Source organism: Dendropsophus ebraccatus, chromosome 7, assembly GCF_027789765.1.
Source record: "Dendropsophus ebraccatus isolate aDenEbr1 chromosome 7, aDenEbr1.pat, whole genome shotgun sequence".
NCBI classification, from domain to species: domain Eukaryota; kingdom Metazoa; phylum Chordata; class Amphibia; order Anura; family Hylidae; genus Dendropsophus; species Dendropsophus ebraccatus.
Window position 1 is genome coordinate 145,757,526 of NC_091460.1, and position 22,174 is coordinate 145,779,699.

General features: G+C 43.6%; 1 protein-coding gene across 2 annotated transcripts in view; it reads right to left on the bottom strand.

The window, feature by feature from the left end:
- NR3C2 (nuclear receptor subfamily 3 group C member 2) overlaps nucleotides 1-22,174 on the bottom strand; it is a 245,136-nt gene that overhangs the window by 50,869 nt on the left and 172,093 nt on the right. The window lies entirely within an intron of this gene.

Sequence of the window (22,174 nt, forward strand, 5' to 3'; positions counted from 1 at the left end):
TTAACTAGCACACCTCCATCATTTAAAGGGAAAGTCCAGAGATTAAAAAAAAAAAACTGTCAGCCAGCAGGGTTTGAGGTTGAACATAATAACCAAGCACTATTTACCTCTCCCAAGGCTCGTGAAGCGCCGCTCCACCAAGGGAACATGCTCGACCCGGCTGATGGACAGCCCGCTTAGCCAGTCAGTGACTGGAGTGGTGCCTTGCCCCTGTCACTGACTGGCTAAATGAGCTGCCAATCAGTCAAGTTGTGACATCGCTGAACAGGCACGGGGACGGGTGGTGGTGGTGGTTATTACATTGCCCCCCACCTCTGCTCTTTCCATAAAACATTGCAGCCCCGGACTTCACCTTTAAATGTACGCAATCACCCAAATACAGAAATTATTACTGTGGTAAAGGAGCAGAAAGGGTTAAGCTCAGGAGACAACAAAAATAGTGATGGGTAATAATTTGATATAACACATATCCTACGATATGGATGTATTATTACACACATATATAGGGTCCATGTAACTAGAACAGAACCTGAAGGAGCATGTCGGCCAGGGACCTGCTAGGAAAACTTATTTCACAGGCTTTTTTGTATTTTTTTCTTTTACAAGGGGAGAGATCAGCACAGAGGTTTGGACTTGTTTATATAATGAGATCTTGCTGCTCAAGGGGGAAAATTCATCTGAACAACTTATAGGTCAAATATCAAAATAATGTCAGCGACTGTGTGATGGCCGGACCCCTGTGCACCCTCTCCTCCGGCCTCTACAGTACAATGAGATGTTAGTAGACGGACTACCTGTGTGCATGTATCCCGGGGGTCGGGAACCTTGGCTCTCCAGCTAAAGATCTGGCTGTCCAGGCATGATGGGAGTTGTAGTTATAACAACTGGAGGTCTCAGGTTGAAAAATATCGACCAAAGTGACGTTTCCCAGCCCTTGTTTGCCGCAGCTAAAATAAGTCAGTCACCAAGCAAACCCGTCTAAACACACACAGAAAGTGTATATACGTGTACTAAAAATGACACATCCTGTACAATAGGACGTTATGCTTACTCAGCACGAAAAAGCTTAATGGGGAAAACCCATCTGTAAAGCAGAGTTGATTTCTATATATAAATAGCACATCTGTGCACTTCGCTAGAAAAGGTTCTTATGCTGTAAATGAAAACGAACAAGTAACCTAGTAAATAAAATAAAAACAATAAAAAATATAAAAAGTTATTCACTGGGGGCCTATGACCATTAATACAAATATTAATAAATATATTGAGTGAAGTCCTATTGGAACATGGCCTCACAGCACAGCCCCATAGAAAACCTCTCCTGCTCTGGACAGTTCCTGACATGGACAGAGGTGGCAGCAGAGAGCACTGTGTCAGACGGGAGAGAATACACCACTTCCTGCAGGACATACAGCAGCTGAAAAGTACTGGAAGACTGGAGATTTTTAAATGGAAGTAAATTACAAATCTGCACAACATTCTGACACCAGTTGATTTGAAAGAATTTTATTTTATTTTTTGCTGAAGTGCCCCTTTAAGATACTCTGTTCCGTTTTGTAGAAAAAATCCTTCCCATTTTCCGATCTTATCGTGGTTGGATATTTTGTGTCTTTGTTTTGTTTCGGTGCGGCATGATCGTGCTTAAACTAGAGCGAAGGAGTTTATTATCCAATGTTTTAATCTTCCTTAATAATAAGTGACCAATTAAAAAAAAAGGTTACCAAGCAGCGAGAGGTGACGGGCAGACGGCCAATACAATAGACTTAGCAGGGGACGTTTATGGGCGCTGACCAAATCTGTTTCCTGACTTATGGTAAAAGCAAGTTATGTAACTATTGTGATGTGGCCTTCAAGTAGGGCGGCCGTTGCTGGGCCGTTGCTTGAGACTCTGAGAAAAATCCTTAAAAGATGTTCTACAAACAAGACTCCACACAGCTCAATCCCGGCTCTCGTAGGGTTAATATACACGGCACATGGATCCTATTCAAAGTTTCAAACCCAGCAAATATAAAATAAGGCTGCAATACATAGTCCTCCTGGCACTGTGCAATACATAGTCCTCCTGGCGCTGTGCAATACATAGTCCTCCTGGCGCTGTGCAATACATAGTCCTCCTGGCGCTGTGCAATACATAGTCCTCCTGGCGCTGTGCAATACATAGTCCTCCTGGCGCTGTGCAATACATAGTCCTCCTGGCGCTGTGCAATACATAGTCCTCCTGGCGCAGTGCAATACATAGTCCTCCTGGCGCTGTGCAATACATAGTCCTCCTGGCGCTGTGCAATACATAGTCCTCCTGGCGCTGTGCAATACATAGTCCTCCTGGCGCTGTGCAATACATAGTCCTCCTGGCGCTGTGCAATACATAGTCCTCCGGCACTGTGCAATACATAGTCCTCCTGGCGCTGTGCAATACATAGTCCAGCGGCACTGTGCAATACATAGTCCAGCGGCACTGTGCAATACATAGTCCTCCGGCACTGTGCAATACATAGTCCTCCGGCACTGTGCAATACATAGTCCTCCGGCACTGTGCAATACATAGTCCTCCAGGACTGTGCAATACATAGTCCTCCTGGCGCTGTGCAATACATAGTCCTCCTGGCGCTGTGCAATACATAGTCCTCCTGGCGCTGTGCAATACATAGTCCTCCTGGCGCTGTGCAATACATAGTCCTCCTGGCGCTGTGCAATACATAGTCCTCCTGGCGCTGTGCAATACATAGTCCTCCTGGCGCTGTGCAATACATAGTCCTCTGGCGCTGTGCAATACATAGTCCTCCTGGCGCTGTGCAATACATAGTCCTCTGGCACTGTGCAATACATAGTCCTCTGGCACTGTGCAATACATAGTCCTCCTGGCGCTGTGCAATACATAGTCCTCCTGGCGCTGTGCAATACATAGTCCTCCTGGCGCTGTGCAATACATAGTCCTCCTGGCGCTGTGCAATACATAGTCCTCCTGGCGCTGTGCAATACATAGTCCTCCTGACGCTGTGCAATACATAGTCCTCCTGACGCTGTGCAATACATAGTCCTCTGGCGCTGTGCAATACATAGTCCTCCTGGCGCTGTGCAATACATAGTCCAGCGGCACTGTGCAATACATAGTCCTCCGGCACTGTGCAATACATAGTCCAGCGGCACTGTGCAATACATAGTCCTCCGGCACTGTGCAATACATAGTCCAGCGGCACTGTGCAATACATAGTCCTCCTGGCGCTGTGCAATACATAGTCCTCTGGCGCTGTGCAATACATAGTCCTCCTGGCGCTGTGCAATACATAGTCCTCTGGCACTGTGCAATACATAGTCCTCTGGCACTGTGCAATACATAGTCCTCCTGGCGCTGTGCAATACATAGTCCTCCTGGCGCTGTGCAATACATAGTCCTCCTGGCGCTGTGCAATACATAGTCCTCCTGGCGCTGTGCAATACATAGTCCTCCTGGCGCTGTGCAATACATAGTCCTCCTGACGCTGTGCAATACATAGTCCTCCTGACGCTGTGCAATACATAGTCCTCTGGCGCTGTGCAATACATAGTCCTCCTGGCGCTGTGCAATACATAGTCCAGCGGCACTGTGCAATACATAGTCCTCCGGCACTGTGCAATACATAGTCCAGCGGCACTGTGCAATACATAGTCCTCCGGCACTGTGCAATACATAGTCCTCTGGCACTGTGCAATACATTGTCCTCTGGCACTGTGCAATACATAGTCCTCTGGCACTGTGCAATACATAGTCCTCTGGCACTGTGCAATACATAGTCCTCTGGCACTGTGCATTTTAACTATTCATACCCAACTCTCTAGTTTTGATGCCTACTTCCCAAACAAATAGAATTTTATTGTTGTCATACAGTAAGGCACTAAAGCTTGATTGTTGCAATCACATTATGTGGCACTGGGCACCTGGAGTTTACACTGACATTTTGCACACTCGAACAACATATTGGGAATCCGAGAGCAAAACCATTAGTCCCTCAGGAGGTCGGTGACCGAGATGACTGCCAGCTCCTGCCCAAACCAACTATACCACTATGGTAGTGCAAAGCTATGGTACCTGTGCATTACTGGCAGGGGGTCACCAGTCACCCAGTACCCTCTGGGCATCCTAATGACAGGTGGCATAATTCACAGAAATCTTCTGATCCCCCACAGCTGTATAAGTACAAAGCCTCTACAGGGCACTTGCCCTATGGAAAAAGATAAGTGGGTAGAACTACCATTCAGGAGTCTGGGAAAGTTGTCTATTGCCCCTTTTCAGAGCCTGTAGCCACAGGAAGGGCTAAATGTACATATGTATATATCTCTTATAGAAGTCGTCTTTCCTGGCTTCCTAATGTGCAACGAGAAGTAAGAGAGCGGTGCTTCCCAGGTATAAGCAATGTATAGTCTCTCTATCCTACAGCCGGACAACGTATTGATCTGTACAACAGTAACGCTCCCTCTTTTACTGCGAGTAAACGACCGTTTAAGTAGAAAATTTCACTTTTAAATATTAAAAAAAAAAAAACAACTTCTCTTTTTGCAACTAGTAGAACCATCGGTGGAAAGTGCCTCATGTGACCAAAGCCTTCCCGGTCTTATCTGGACGCATCGGATGAGCTCGGCCTTTCCTGCTATATTAACAGATTGCGGCACAACGTCCCGGGAAATTCTTCTGCAATCACTTTACACTTTATCTTTATTGACTTAAAGTCGCCCCATATTCCGGTAACATTGGTCGTCATCCATCTGCTGTCAGGGTGCCGCGCTCTCCACAATGACGGCTTCCAGGAAAGAAAACTATCCAAAGATACACACATTGTCTTATATATTTATTCTTTATTTTTTCTCTGACAGAACTGATAATGTCACCCAGGGGTTAATGCACTTCTTTCATGCACCTGGCACTTTATTTAGAAGTTAAAGTATTCCACATTAATATATGTCTGTATGTATATATATATATATAAAAACAGAAGGTGTGACAGCAAACCACAGGTGCAAGGGCTTACTGTATATACTCCTCCCAGCGTACACACGGTAAACACCTGCTCTGTAGATATAAAAAAAAAGTGAGGATCTTAGCAAACTATTTGATCAGAGTGTACCATGTCGCCACGTTATATATATATATATATATATATATATATATATATATATATATATATTGCACAGTATGTAGTATTATATACTATTCTATACTATTACCATACTTTAATAAGTTATACAAAATTAATGTTACTGGGTGACTCTCTGCATTATTTCTATTGATGTTCATTTTATTTCAATATTTTTTTACCGCAGCGCAGCTAAATGAAACTCCGGGAACTGGCGGCCCATAGGCTGTAATGATACAGAGTATTGCAGCCGATTTCACTGTGTAACTTGCAGCATGAAATCTGCTTTGAACTTGTTACGTGTGATTCTGCCCTTAGGGTTTCACACTAGTCCCGGCGGATTCCGTGGCTCATATCCGTTCGCGGCGGCATGCACATCTGCTGGCTCCGTAGACACCATTCTATGGCCGGACCGATTCCGACGTCCGTTGAAAGAATAGACATATCGGTTCTTTCGGCGGAATGCAGAATCGGCCCGGCCATAGAATGGTGTCTATGTAGCCGGCGGATATGCACGCCTCCGTGAACGGGTACGAGCCACGGAATCTGCTGGATATGCCCTGATTGGTGCCCTCAGAATGAGGCTGTAGGCACAGGAGTATGGGAACGCCTCCTAGGACTCTATAGGTGTATTGTATATGTCAGTAGTAGCCGGGCGCCATATGGCAGCCTTGGTGAATGTGTATATCTGTGCGTGCGCCAGGGAGGTCTAGTGCAACGCAAAGGTCACATCCATTTCTTTGACTTTTTGTCCTCAATAGATAACTAATTTTTACGGCTTGGTTAAACCTTTGGTATCCGGTCTGAAAGATTTCAGCATATGAATTAATAGAGTAGATGATGCATCTGACGTTTGACTGGAAATAACCTATTGTTATAGAAACAATGATACTTCCAGGTCTGGGAGCATTGGCGCTTGGTTGTGATGCTAAATACAAACACCTTATTTATGTGTATATCGTCTTCCTTAATGTTATTTTATACTATGGCAAGAAAATGAGCAGAGACGTCACCAGGCAAAGCTAAATGACATCTGATTGAGGAGTCTGTGTGGGCGGAAAACATGTTTTTCACCCCCGCCCCTCCCCCCTTCTCTGCTTAGCAGCAAATTGTCTTAAAAATCTCCGGCAGCGTCATGTCAGTAAATAACCTAATGTCGCCCTGTAATGTGCCGCGTGCGCTGGAAACCGCAGATCGGAAATTTACATTTATCAACATAAACAGAAGACAACCTGAATCTGCCCGTCCATTACCTGATTAAAGCGTGCGCCATTCTGCTCTCCAGTTATCCTTATTCACACCTTCAGTATTTTTTCATGTCCATAGATTCCTCCCGCTATCCATCCCTACAATCCGCCAACAATTTCGGATTGTGCATCTGTATTTGCACAAATCCATTTTTTCCCCTGGATTTTTACAGTAATACGGATGCCAAAAAAAGCTTACAATCATAGCGGATCCCATTGATTTCTAAGAGAATCTGCAAAAAATCTGGGTCTGCACTAGGACATGTTTGTTTGTTTGTGGTGGTTAGCCGAGATACAGCCGGACCTTAAGATATGCCAGTGGGGCACACAGATGTGGTGGCACACCTGCTTTTATTTTAAGAGGCCGGTTGTACCCTTTTCACCTATGGTCAGTGTCCTGCCGGGCTGCTACGGGTTCCCTTGGGATGATATCACGGTGGGCCGGAGTGGTGTAGTGACCCTCCTGGACTATCGGAACTGCCACCCACAGAAAGGGGAAATGTCCCAAGGCTGTAGTGAATACTGTGTCGGTGTGGGGTGAAGAGTCACAGAGTCTCAATCCTAAATAAGCTTGGTTTTACTTGAAAGGTACTTGTGTGCAGCAGGTTATTCAGCTTTACATTGACAAGATAAGTTACAATTGATAGTTCCCTTGATAAAGCACTGGATAATACACCGGATAGTACAAAAAATAGATCCGCGATAGGAATACAGTGGTGAGTACAGTCGTGCTGACTGAGTAGCGTGCTGAGAGATATAAAAAAAACAGAGTAGAGGAGGGGAGGATGTTGTAAGAGTCTCAACCCAAGTAGCACTGCGCTCTGCTAAGATGTTGGAGGATGAGGTAGAAGAATACTTAGAATAAGAAGAAGAGAATACCTGTGCCCGTGTATTGACCTTTTGGTCTTCACACCACCTTATGCCCACTAGATTTTGGGGACCCGTCCTAGAGGGTGACACAAGGCCTAGACCTTGTTACCCGGGATGAGCAGAATGATGAGGGTTCACTGCTGACAACCACGCTGCGAGATAGAGTTCCTAGGCTTATTGCAACTTTGCTCTATCCGGATCAGTTCCTAGCTTACTGCTGTCTGTGGATACTGTCCTGCTCTGTGACTCTCCTAAACCCATGGTGTGGGTTGGGGTTGTCTCTGACTTGTCCTCTCTTGAAAGGGGTTAAATACTGCATAGTGTTGTGCAGCGTCACTGAGAAGAAAACTGTTAGCTGTGTCCTGTCTTGTTTCTCACCCATATGGGGCTCTGACTAGGACTGAACTTGAGTAGGGGACCTGGCAGAGGGCCAGGGCCCAGAGAGGACCACTGTAGAGAACTGTCTAGCTTGCGTCCTTCCTCTACAATGGCCAACACGAAAGACCCATCCACTTCCTCTACCCATGTGACTTCCTTTCTCAGCGTATCTAAAGTGCGCTGTGAGTGGGTGAAGAGTGCCATAGAAGAAGTAAAGAGAGCTGATAGGAGAGAAGAACAGATTTCTATTGGTTTGCAGATCCATGTGACACACAAACAAACAATAACCCTTTACACACTTCAGCTGTGCAGCATCTTTATACACATATCTAATACAGGGACATCTAGTGGCGAAACTTTATCACTACCTTCATCACCACTTCTACACAATAAGTACAGGCTTTTTCAAAGGGTGTAACCAGGACACCCCACAATGACCTTGAAACAGTCGCACGTGTGGAATTTCGGATTCTTCCCGACCTTTAAGTAATCTGTTTTCTTCCTTCATTAAAAAAAATCTCTCAGTAATTCTCTTTAAGGACTTTGTACTTTTTGAATGTCTCTATACACAAGGTGCGAGATCACATAGTGGAAGGAAATTAAATTCACAATAGCAGTAATACTTCAAAAAGCTGTCAGTAAACAGTCTACTGTCTTTCTCCTCGGGGACCTCGGATTCCGATAAGAAACCGCTTTTCTTACTTTTCCATTTCAAAACTATCTGTGATGATAGGAGTTATCAGGAGAGTTATAAACGGCTTCTCCTAAAAGAAACCCGCTCTCATTTGTGCTGATAAAAACTCTTCATGTGATCTATTATAGGGATAAAGCTGATTTATGCTTCTGGAAATGCAGCATTTACATATGCGAGGAAGGTTGTAATGTAGCATCTCAGCAGGACACATCTGCACCGGCAAACGTTCAACTTCTCCCGCACCCGGCAATCCTTCAGCTTCTCCCGCACCCGGCAATCCTTCAGCTTCTCCCGCACCCGGCAATCCTTCAGCTTCTCCCGCACCCGGCAATCCTTCAGCTTCTCCCGCACCCGGCAATCCTTCAGCTTCTCCCGCACCCGGCAATCCTTCAGCTTCTCCCGCACCCGGCAATCCTTCAGCTTCTCCCGCACCCGGCAATCCTTCAGCTTCTCCCGCACCCGGCAATCCTTCAGCTTCTCCCGCACCCGGCAATCCTTCAGCTTCTCCCGCACCCGGCAATCCTTCAGCTTCTCCCGCACCCGGCAATCGTTCAGCTTCTCCCGCACCCGGCAATCGTTCAGCTTCTCCCGCACCCGGCAATCGTTCAGCTTCTCCCGCACCCGGCAATCGTTCAGCTTCTCCCGCACCCGGCAATCGTTCAGCTTCTCCCGCACCCGGCAATCGTTCAGCTTCTCCCGCACCCGGCAATCGTTCAGCTTCTCCCGCACCCGGCAATCGTTCAGCTTCTCCCGCACCCGGCAATCATTCGACCTTTTCGTCCTCATTCCTCCCCAAATAATTTATACACCTCATTGTACTGTATGCACTGACGATTATGCTACAGGGAGATGTGCTAGAGCCCAGGGAATGATAGGCCCCGCCTCTTTGTCAATATTCACAGCTTTAAGAAATGTGTGCTTTTTAATGGAAATAAAAACAGACACAGGTAAGTTGTGAATGCTTTTATTGATATCCATTCAGCTATGGTGCCAGCTATATAGGTGGGTCAGGGGGGCAAGAGATTTACTTTAAAGGGGTACTCCAGCGAAAATCCTTTTATTTTAAATCAACTGGTAGCAGAAAGTCATATAGATATGTAATTTACTTCTATTTAAAAATCTCCAGTCTTCCAGCTGCTGTATGTTCTGAATGAAGTGGTGTATTCTCTCCAGTCCACCACAGTGCTCTCTGCTGCCACCTCTGTCCATGTCAGGAACTGTCCAGAGCAGGAGAGGTTTTCTATGGGGATTTGCTGCTGCTCTGGACAGTTCCTGACACGTACAGAGGTGGCAGCAGTGAGTACTGTGTCAAACTGGAGAGAATACACCACTTCCTGCAGGACATTCAGCAGCTGATAAGTATAGGAAGATTGTAGTTTTGTTTTTTTTAATAGAAGTAAATTAAAAATCTATATAACTTTCTGAAACGAGTTGATTTAAAAGAAAAAGATTTTTGCTGGAGTACCCCTTTAACTCTTGTTCCAGTATTAGGAAAGAAACAGTTGACCCAATCTACAAATAAAGCAGGATAAATCTATGAAGCAAAAAAATAAAAAATTCCCCAAAAATTTGCTAACTTTGCACAATATCTGTTACCTGCAGACAATATACAGAGTTGAGCAACCTTTACATATACAGAACAGGATTTGACTTTGGGAACAGGAAAACTTTCCTCTCGACTTTTTTCTATCTTTGCAGATTTCGGCAATACATTTCCTGACTGCGATGTTAATTATTCAGACATCATAACTAATTGAATGTCAAAATGATTAAGAGTTACTTTCCAATGGAATGGAAAGAACAGACAAATACAAGGCAGGAAAAACTGCAACCCTTCGTGTGGCGGAGAAACGAGATGGGTTTTCTCTATTATAAGTGGACTGAACGGAAGATGATGAGGACGTTCTTACCACAGGGTAAGTGGATGGGGAGGGGGGGGGGGGGGGTCACCGGGAAAGGTAGAAACATTTCGTATTAAAATTTGCCTGTTACTTAGAAAATCGTGTAACCTGACACAGAGGGAAAAGTGTGCAGCCGATAAGAAGGGAACTCCCGCACGTTCCAACAACCGGGGTGCAGCCGAGTGTCTAGAAGCAACATTCATTACCAACAAGAAGATCAAGTAGACACTATATAAATAGGCGCACAAACCACTAAGTAATGAAAAAATACAAGGGTACGTGAACACTACGGAATTTTCAATGAGGCCCCAAGTGAATTCCGCCGGGCCGCCTCCGATGCAGTTCTGGACGTTCCACAGACTCAATGATATTTGACAACGAATTCCACCATCCGCCCAAAGAATTGACACGTCAACTCCTTGGGGGATGGCGGAACCCAGTGGCTAATATCATTGTCTTTGGAACAGGCAGAACGTTAATCGGAGGCCGCCCAGCAGAATCCGCTTAAAGTTTCTGCGGAAATTCCATAGTGTGCACGTACCCTAACAATCTTTATTTCATATACATACACAAAACACCACAAAATAAGCATAAAAACACTGAAACAAGGGAGGAAAAACATGATAATCAACCTCCCACCGGGAAATTCATGTATTCTAAGTCCTCTAAATAATCCACATACAATTACAGATATACCATATCCAACAAGCAACTTGTAAAGTTATCTCCTATCCAAAGAATAAGAGCTAAACTATCCGATCGGGGAGGGTCCGACCGCTGCGGTTTGAGAACAGGGACCCGAATCTCTTGCTGGAATGGGGTGTCACCGCTGTATTCATTCTCTATGGGAGATGGGAAAACGGCCAAACACAGAGGTCAGAAACCCTGAGATCAGATAGTTATCACATGTGGTCGGTCCTACACTGCCTGCAGCAAAAACTATACAAAAAAACTATTCCCCCCCCCCCCTTATGACTTCTATCTATTATTTTTAGCAATGTATGACTGAATAACCAACTGGGCGTGGAGGCAAACTGGAAGCGTGCCCCTCCACTGCCTGTCCGCTACGATTCCAGACATTGTAAGGATACATATATCTACTAACACAAAGGTCATAAAACAGGTTGTGCTCCATCTTTATTGTACACTATGCCCCAAAGATGGAAACTCTTTATTCGTCAGCAAATTCCGCCATCCACCCAAAGAATTTAGATGTCATTTCTTTGGGCAGACGGCGGAATTTACCAGTCAATATCATTGAGTCTATGGGACGGGTGGAACTTCAAGGGGGGGCCGCACAGCAGAATTCACTTGAAGTCCCCGCACGTATTCCGTAGTGTGTGCATACCCTCAGACTGGAAAGAATAAACCACTTCCTTTAGGACATACAGCAGCTGATAAGCACTGGAACACTGGAGGGTATTATATAGAAGTAATTTACAAATATTATTATTATTATTATTATTAATAATAATATAATATTACAGATTCCGCAGTGCAAATCTGTATAACTTTGTGAAACCCGTTGATTTGAAAGAAAAATGATTTTTGCCGGAGTACCCCTTTAATATGTGGAAATCTAAATCTGCATAGTATTGCAACATGTGGAGTTATATGCAAATAATTAAATTTACTGTATAGAAAGAATCTGCATACTGTGAACATGATCTAATAGTGACAGACTGACCCCGCCAATGTGCAGATGCATGACTGCCATCCCCGAACGGTTCGCTGGGGTCAGGTACTCCACATGGCAGGCTGCAATTCTCTTCTGGTTCCCGAATCAAGTTCGACAGGTCAGAAAGGATGATTAACAGCTGGAATTCATTTACATGTTAGAAAGATACAAGAGACACATGCTAGAAAAAAAAGTAAGAAATCTGAACTGGTTTTGACCCCAGAAATCTCGCTGCCGTCTGCACTAGAAAATGTCTTTTAAATGAGAAGGATGCTTGATGGTGATCGCATGCACACAGCGAGCCGGGAGCGACACTTACAGCGCGCTCCATACAGCAACGTAATCCAGATAAACTGCATTTAGTACGGTCACCCTCTTCAGTGATTGCCCAATCCCAGATCAAGCACTCCAATTCTGCAAGTTTTATATATATACACACATTATAAACATGTAGATAAATAGGGAATTTGTGTCAAAGCCACAAACACAGACAAAAAAAGCTAATTTGGTCAGCTCTCCTACATCACCATTCACACTATGGCAGGAGCACGTGGCTGCGGCTGAAATTACAAACACACAAAAACACAAAAAATGCAACAGCTCACCGCAATGGCAAGATACAGACTAGAGATGAGCGAAAGGGGTTCGAGTCGATCTGAACGTTCGGTATTTGATAAGCGGTGGCTGCTGAACTTGGATAAAGCTGTAAGGTTGTCTGGAAAACATGGATACAGCCAATGACTATATCCATGTTTTCCACATAGCCTTAGGGTTCGGGTTCAGATTGACTCCAGCATGCTCCAGGTTCGCTCATCTCTAATACAGACCCAATAGAGATCACTAAAAGCAGTCCCCCTCCCCCCCCCCCCCCCCCAGCACCTGCTAAAGAAATCTCCATACAAATAATGAGGCTCGTGGTTACCTTTTGCACATAGTGTGTACCATCCCACAACGATAAGGTGGCCTCCTGCCCGGGATGGGCCCTACACTGTACTCTGGCCTTGCCAGTATTAGTTGGATCTTGCATGCCCAGAGTATAGGCTTATTATTAGCCAAGGAGAGGCCAAAGTACAGTGTAGGGTCGATCCTGGGCGTAAGGCCACCCTACCATGGTGGGATGGTAACTGTGCAAATAGTAACCAAGGGCTTCATTATTTGTATGGAGATTTTCTTTAGCAGTTGGGGGTACGGGCAGCTTTTAGGGATTTTCATATGTGTATTGGGTCTGTGTCATGCCATTAGAAGTAGGCTAAAGCTAAACACTATATAAATTAGAATGGACTGACAACAGTATGGCAGCAGGGGCCATCTGGTGGTGCCCTAGGTACCTAGACACCCAGCCCAGTGGACTGAAACTCGTTACTTTTACAACAAATGGTAATACCTCCTGGGTTACTTCAAGGAGCCTGAGATCAGCCTTAGCGCAGGTTTTCCCTTGGGTACCCCAGGTATGGGACTGGTTTTCCCTTGGGTACCCCAGGTACGGGACTGGTTTTCCTTTGGGTACCCCAGGTATGGGACTGGTTTTCCTTTGGGTACCCCAGGTATGGGACTGGTTTTCCTTTGGGTACCCCAGGTATGGGACTGGTTTTCCTTTGGGTACCCCAGGTATGGGACTGGTTTTCCTTTGGGTACCCCAGGTATGGGACTGGTTTTCCTTTGGGTACCCCAGGTATGGGACTGGTTTTCCTTTGGGTACCCCAGGTATGGGACTGGTTTTCCTTTGGGTACCCCAGGTATGGGACTGGTTTTCCTTTGGGTACCCAGGTATGGGACTGGTTTTCCTTTGGGTACCCCAGGTATGGGACTGGTTTTCCTTTGGGTACCCCAGGTATGGGACTGGTTTTCCTTTGGGTACCCCAGGTATGGGACTGGTTTTCCTTTGGGTACCCCAGGTATGGGACTGGTTTTCCTTTGGGTACCCCAGGTATGGGACTGGTTTGTACAATTATGTTACATAGAGTGAGATTTTCAGTAGATTAAGTAGAAAAAGTTACAAATGCTGACAGCTACAGCCCGGAGCCCACCAGAAGGAGTTAGGACGGCTTAACACGGCCTTACAATACTGGAAAAACGCCAATAAAAACGCCAGCGACCAGATGTTAACTGGAGGTCACTGGAAGTTTATGATCTGACTTAAGCACATGGCGTTTTTGGGGCTCTTTGGCAGTTTTGTCAAACCCAGCATGCTGAGGGGGTGGCGTTTTCTCTACAATAAACTTCTATTCTGGTTCTGGTTGTCTCAAAAACACCATTGCCGCACGTTTTTTTTTCTGATGTTTTTGTCACCTTTTGTGGTCAAACAACAAGGTCATGTGATGGCAGGGGAAAAAAAAACTAAAGCTAAAGATCTGGCTGTCCAGGCACAATGTGAACTATAGTTTTGCACCCGCTGGAGGGCCTGAGGTTGACCCCCCCTGATATAGAGGCATACTGTGGCCGTCCCCATCTAATACCCTATAATGTATTGCTTCCAGGGAAGAATAACCGTGTAACGCTGGGTTCACACTACGTTTTTTTTTTTGTTTTTTTCATCCATTTTGGAAAAAAACTAATGGAAAAACAGATGTATTTGTGTGCATCCATTTTGATGTGTTTTTTCCTTTGACTTCCATTAAAAAAAAATCAAAATGCATCCTTTTTTTTTTAACGTACACAAAAATGTGGTCGACCACACTTTTGTGTACATAAAAGAAAACATGCTTTTTTTATCAGTTTTTTTTTAATAATGGAAATCAATGGAAAAACGGATCAAAATTAAAACACACAATTACATCTGTAAAAAAAAAAAAAAGAAACATTAAAAAGAACAAGTGTGAACCCAGCCTAATACATAACTGTATAAAGCACTGTTGGGCAGCACACAGAGCAGTATGGACTCCGCATGCCTCCATGCAGCTTCCAGTCTGCAGCTTGGTCATGTGCATGCAGCCGTAGTCTTAATAATGGTGGCAAATCAGATGAAGTGAGCTGCTAATTCCCTCTCAATGAAGTCTTCACATACAATGAATGCAGATATATATATATATATATATACAGTGGTACCTTGGTTTAAGAGTAACTTGGTTTAAGAGCGTTTTGGTTTAAGAGCTCACAGTTTTTCAAAATTGTGACTTGGTTTAAGAGCATTGCTTTGGTTTAAGAGCTCCCTGTACTGGGTGGGAGCGCAAGTGGGGGAGGCACATAGTCTGCATAGCGTGGTCTACAGCCCTGTACTCTGACCCAGGAAGTCTCCCTTACCTTCCAAATCATAGCAGATCCCCTTCAGGCTGGGGCTTACATCAGGGGACAGGACTGTGGGGGTAATCTCTCCATAGCTGTAACCCCTCTCTCCCCGGACAGAGAGTGCTGCATGTATGTGCCCACATCTGCCCTGCTCACTCCTTCATGCTCCCTGCAGTCTCTGTCCGCCCTTGTGTTTCCCATCCTCTCCATTACTGTACAGTAACTTATAATATCACAGATTCTGCTGTTTCTGAATGTTTGTTTCATTTGTTTTACATGTTATTCAGAATAATAAATTATTATTTTTGGGGTGTGGAACCAATTGTCTGCATTTCTATGAATTCTTATGGGAAAATTTGCTTTGGTTTAAGAGTGGATTTGGATTACAAGTACGGTCCCGGAACGAATTATGCTCGTAATCCAAGGCACCACTGTAGATATATATATATATATATATATACAGCCAGTTCCACAGCTCCAGGCTTTGCTGTTCTCTGCCGATTAATACCGAGCTTTAAAAAGTAACCCACCGCTCTTTATACATCAGAGAGATTGTGAGAGAGTGTAAGAGAGTGTGCGCCTGGGGGCGGTGGGGGCATAACTACTACCCATCAGAAACAAGACCCAGGTTTGATTTATTTCTCCAAATAATTTTTTTAAAAAGTCAACAGAGATCTTTACAGCAGTTTTTCTTTCCCTTCAATAAAAAAGCCTTTAAATCCCCCCCCCCCCCCCCCCCACACACACACATCAATTCGGCCTTTCTTTCTCCGTGATTCCTTTCACAATAAATGGAGTAAGCAATCGAATAGAAAAGGCCGACCTTATTTTGTCTGTGTTTTTTTTATAAAGTGAATTATTGATTAAAACATTACAGACTTGGCCGAGCAGCGCGGCAATGATTACTGCTAAGGAACGGACCTTCTCCAACTTATTGAGAGTTTAATTGCGTCCTTATAAAATATTTTTCAGAAAGCGCTTTACTTCTATTTCGCTGCAAAACATGAAATACAGAAAGATGTTGGGGAAACTGCTGAGGCCGGGAGAAGTATTATTAGACGGGATATTCTTACACCGAACACATGCTCAGGATGACCGCCATGTTGAATGGTATGGCTGGATAGAGAGTACGCCCCCCGCATAGATGTTACACTAAGGTCACCTATGGATGAGTGTAATACGGCTGCATTTGTGGGTCTGTGTTACAGCTAGATGCCACCCAGGGGCCATTAAGTAGAATGGGCAGAATGTAGTCACATTGTAGCGGTGTCCTGTCCATTTCCCGGGTGTATAAGTTCCATCCAAAGGGCGCGCTCACACTGATGAATTCTCACAGAGAACATCCCGCGGATATCACCGCTCGCTCCCCCCCCCCCGACTCTCCACCCATGCCATTAATGTCATACTATGCTCGGCCGCCCAAAGATTTGACATGTTATTCTGCCCGAGCATAGAATGACGCCTATGGCATGGGTGCTCTCTGCTGCCACCTCTGTCCATGTCAGGAACTGTCCAGAGCAGGAGAGGTTTTCTATGGGGATTTGCTGCTGCTCTGGACAGTTCCTGACATGGACAGAGGTGGCAGCAGAGAGCACTGTGTCAGACTGGAGATAATACACCACTTCCTGCAGGACATACAGCAGCTGATAAGTACTGGAAGAATGGAGATTTTTAAATAGAAATAATTTTACAAATCTATATGACACCAGCTGATTTGAAAGAAAAAGATTTTCGACGGAGTACCCCTTTAAAGAAATAAGGAGATCTACTGTCAAGCTCCATAAACTCCATAAGCTCTCGCAGAAAAGAGAGACTGTCCTATCAGGATTAGCATATGGAAAGTGCAGTTAATCCTGCTGACCCCAGTACACAGGCTCCTGAGAGAACACACCTGTTCTAAAGTGACAAATGTCAGGAATACAGCAGTCTTCGTATGCCATAGACCCATAATGCTCCTCTGCTTCTTCTAGGAAAATCTAACATTAAAGCCTGAGATCAGGGAAGGTAAATGCTGACGGACGAGCGAAAGGGGGGGGGGGGGGTCCACGTCTCCTTAACAAAAAGGCTTTTTAGCGTCTAAGAAAGTCACCTTGTTAAAAGTCACATATGACTGTTGACTATATATTTAAAAATCTCCAGTCTTCCAGTACTTATCAGCTGCTGTATGTCCTGCAGGAAGTGGTGTGTTCCTTCCAGTCTGACACAGTGCTCTCTGCTGCCACCTCTGTCTGTGTCAGGGCAGCTGTATTACATGTTCCTGCAGCGGACACTGCCATTTCGGCCACATTAACATTATCTTTTCCCCCTTTGGATTGCAGAAACCTTTGGGTGTGCCCGCAATCCAATTAAGCATTGTACGGCCGCTGTTCACCAATCTGCGGCCGTAGAAAACAGACATGCTCATTATTTTCTACAGCCGCAGTACAATAATGACTGTAGTGTATACTGTGTGTATGCTGTTTGTACACTATAGCTGTTGTTGCATTAATTTTATTACCAATGGATGTTTTGAAAAGAACGTCCGTTGTTAAAGTAATACGTTGCGTCAACATAGCCTTAATCTGCAATGCAGGTCAATCTCAGCACTGATTCTGAATCGTTGTTTTAGGCTATGTTCACACAATATTTTTTCCAGCTCCGTTTAAAATGAAGTCTGTCATTTAAAGTCTAAAACTACGTCCGTCGTTTGGCCGTCCATCAGTGCAGTGACGGCTGTTGGTTCGTTATTCTAGGTCAGGTGGACTGATCGCCCTTTGTCTTTAATAGAAAGGTCCATTAAATTTCATAGTAAATACGGTGAAAGGACGGTAAGAAAGGAAAAACTGTGGGTGGCCAACTAACAAAAAACGTCCACGGTTTACAAAAGACATCCGAAAATAATTGTCATGATCATTATTCTGACGTCCGTTATTTTATACACTGTGTGCATTGGACGTCCCTCATTCCACTGACGTCTATGCATTGCAGTGAAGTCAATTAAATTGTGACAAAAGCAGACGCATCTTCTCTTTTTTTAGACGTTGTATGAACATAGCCTTAGACACACTGTCCGGCTCCAGGTCTGGTAGGAGACTTCTACTGTACTCCTCACCAAGAAGGACACTGATGGTATGGCGGATCCCAGTGCCGCTTCTCCAGCTGAAGGAACATACTTCTTGGTTAATGGTTAGTGTCCGCCTCAGGGAAATTAGATTGGGTACCCCTACAGTCAGAATGGGGGGATGTAAGCAACAAGAAAAAAAATCCTATAAAATCTGTCAGAGTGCACTCAAATGAGAGGAGAAAGCGCAAGCAATCAGCCATTCTCTTTTATTCTGGTGCGGAGTGCCTCTTTATAGCAGTCACCTGTGCTCAGAACCGTCAGCTGTGAAATCACCCAGAAAAAAAAGACATAAAAAGAACTCTAATGAGACAACTGATAAACTATAATTAGTGTGATTTCTGCCCCAAAAAAAGATTACAGAATGACACAGATCACAGGCGGAAATCTCCGAGGAGGACACATTGGTAATTTATTGTAACCACAAAGCAGCGTAATCTGTAAACACACAGATCCCGGCAGCGATGTATGATGTATCTAATGAGCTGGGACGTACTGCCTGATCAGCCAAACCCGACCACAGGAGGAGTCCTCTCATCTACAGACGACAAACTACACGCAACGCACTGCTATTAGTTATAGTGAAAGATCCCTCAAAAACAATTACTAGAGGGAAGTAACGGAGCAACGCCATTCACCGGAGACAATCCCAAAGCAAGTAAGCAAAAAAAGCTGATTGATCTCTAAATACATTATTTATATACACAGTGGTGCCTTGGATTAGGAGTATAATTCGTTCCGGGACAGCGCTTGTAATCCAAATCCGCTCTTACACCAAAGCAAATTTTCCCATAAGAAATTATAGAAATGCCGACAATTGGTTCCACTCCCCAAAAATATTGATTTTAAATTCTGAATAACATGTGGAAGAGATGAAACATTTAGAAACAGTTAAATCTGTTATTGTACAGTATAGCAGCATGTGGTATATAATGTATAGTAACTGTATAACCCTGATAACACTGCAGCTAGATATGTGATATATAAGTTACTGTACAGTATAGCAGCATGTGGTGTATAATGTATAGTAACTGTATAACCCTGATAACACAGCAGCTGGATATGTGATATATAAGTTACTGTACAGTATAGCAGCATGTGATATATAATGTATAGTAACTGTATAACCCTGATAACACAGCAGCTGGATATGTGATATATAAGTTACTGTACAGTATAGCATCATGTGATATATAATGTATAGTAACTGTATAACCCTGATAACACTGCAGCTGGATATGTGATATATAAGTTACTGTACAGTATAGCAATCAGCACGTGATGTATAATGTATAGTAACTGTATAACCCTGATAACACAGCAGCTGGATATGTGATATATAGGTTACTGTACAGTATAGCAGCATGTGGTGTATAATGTATAGTAACTGTATAACCCTGATAACACTGCAGCAGCTGGATATGTGATATATAAGTTACTGTACAGTACAGCAGCATGTGGTATATAATGTATAGTAACTGTATAACCCTGATAACACAGCAGCTGGATATGTGATATATAAGTTACTGTACAGTACAGCAGCATGTGGTATATAATGTATAGTAACTGTATAACCCTGATAACACAGCAGCTGGATATGTGATACATAAGTTACTGTACAGTATAGCAGCATGTGGTATATAATGTATAGTAACTGTATAACCCTGATAACACAGCAGCAGCTGGATAGGTGATATATAAGTTACTGTACAGTATAGCAGCATGTGGTATATAATGTATAGTAACTGTATAACCCTGATAACACAGCAGCTGGATATGTGATACATAAGTTACTGTACAGTATAGCAGCATGTGGTATATAATGTATAGTAACTGTATAACCCTGATAACACTGCAGCTGGATATGTGATATATAAGTTACTGTACAGTATAGCAGCATGTGGCGTATAATGTATAGTAACTGTATAACCCAGATAACACAGCAGCTGGATATGTGATACTGTATATAAGTTACTGTACACTATAGAAGCATGTGGTATATAATGTATAGTAACTGTATAACCCTGATAACACAGCAAGAAAGGAGGATGGTACCTGGCTGAATAATTCTATATGTGGCTCCCACAAGTCTGTAGTACAAACAAGAAATAGTGAAGGAAGAAGGACTATTGTGGTGAGCCCGGCATATTATACAAAAAAGCAGCTTTATTAGATGATAAAGTGCAGAGTACATAGAAAGTGCAATTATTCCATAAGTGTGCAATAGAGGTGTGAATGAGTTATTAAAAAAGCTAGGGTGCTGTCGGGTAAGGTGACCCTGTTATACCCTACCTATACTAGTTGAGGGACCGCTGGGTAAGGCGTCCCTCCGCCAGACTGTTTCTGGCCCTGCACTGGTTCGTCATATAGAGGTATGTAGGCTATCAAGGAAGTATATATGTCAGATCGATGGCTTTAGTAAAATAGGCACCGATCGGTTGTGCAGTAAGGGGAGTTAGGAGACTAGGACGGTGTCTCAGGTCAGTACACGGCAATAATGACTCATAACATTCGTATATGCTATGGTGTGTGCTTTCTACAATTCCTATGATATTAGGAGTGTGTAGCAAGTTTCCACTTCTTCCAGTTACTCCACTTACTGGAGTCATTATTGCTAATAAAGTTGCTATTTGTATAATATGCCGGGCTCACCACAATAGTCCTTCTTCCTTCACTATTTCTTGCTGATAACACAGCAGCTGGATATGTGATATATAAGTTACTGTACAGTATAGCAATCAGCATGTGGTATATAATGTATAGTAACTGTATAACCCTGATAACACTGCAGCTGGATATGTGATATATAAGTTGCTGTACAGTATAGCAGCATGTGGTATATAATGTATAGTAACTGTATAACCCTGATAACACAGCAGCTGGATATGTGATATATAAGTTACTGCACAGTATAGCAATCAGCATGTGGTATATAATGTATAGTAACTGTATAACCCTGATAACACAGCAGCTGGATATGTGATATATAAGTTACTGTACAGTATAGCAATCAGCATGTGGTATATAATGTATAGTAACTGTATAACCCTGATAACACAGCAGCTGGATATGTGATATATAAGTTACTGCACAGTATAGCAATCAGCATGTGGTATATAATGTATAGTAACTGTATAACCCTGATAACACAGCAGCTGGATATGTGATATATAAGTTACTGTACAGTATAGCAGCATGTGGTATATAATGTATAGTAACTGTATAACCCAGATAACACAGCAGCTGGATATGTGATATATAAGTTACTGTACAGTATAGCAATCAGCATGTCGTATATAATGTATAGTAACTGTATAACCCTGATAACACAGCAGCTGGATATGTGATATATAAGTTACTGTACAGTATAGCAATCAGCATGTGGTATATAATGTATAGTAACTGTATAACCCTGATAACACAGCAGCTGGATATGTGATATATAAGTTACTGTACAGTATAGCAATCAGCATGTGGTATATAATGTATAGTAACTGTATAATCAGCACACATAACACAGCAGCAGTTTGTAGATACAGGATGGAGCTGCAGATCCCCATAATGCAGTAGTGTAGTACAACAGGCTAGAATAGAGAATCAGGGCTGCTGTCAGAGGTCTGTGTGGTCACATGACAGCAATGGGGAAGGAGGTGTGTTCAGCATGGACCAATCAGGACTGACAGAGACTGCAGGGAGCATAAAGGAATGAGCAGGGCAGATGTGGGCACATACATGCAGCGCTCTCTGTCTTTCTGGCCTATATATTCTTTGCACTATCAACGTTCACAATCCGCCAAAAAATACGGATTGAGCATCTGTAGCGTATCCGAAATTTACACTTTTTTGCGGATCTGTTAATTCTGTACCGCACCAGTTTAAATTAAGTCGATCGGGTTAAAAAAATATGTAACCCCATTGACTTCTATTGGTGAATTTGTAAAAAAAATTTCCTTTTTTTCGCAGATCAGAATGC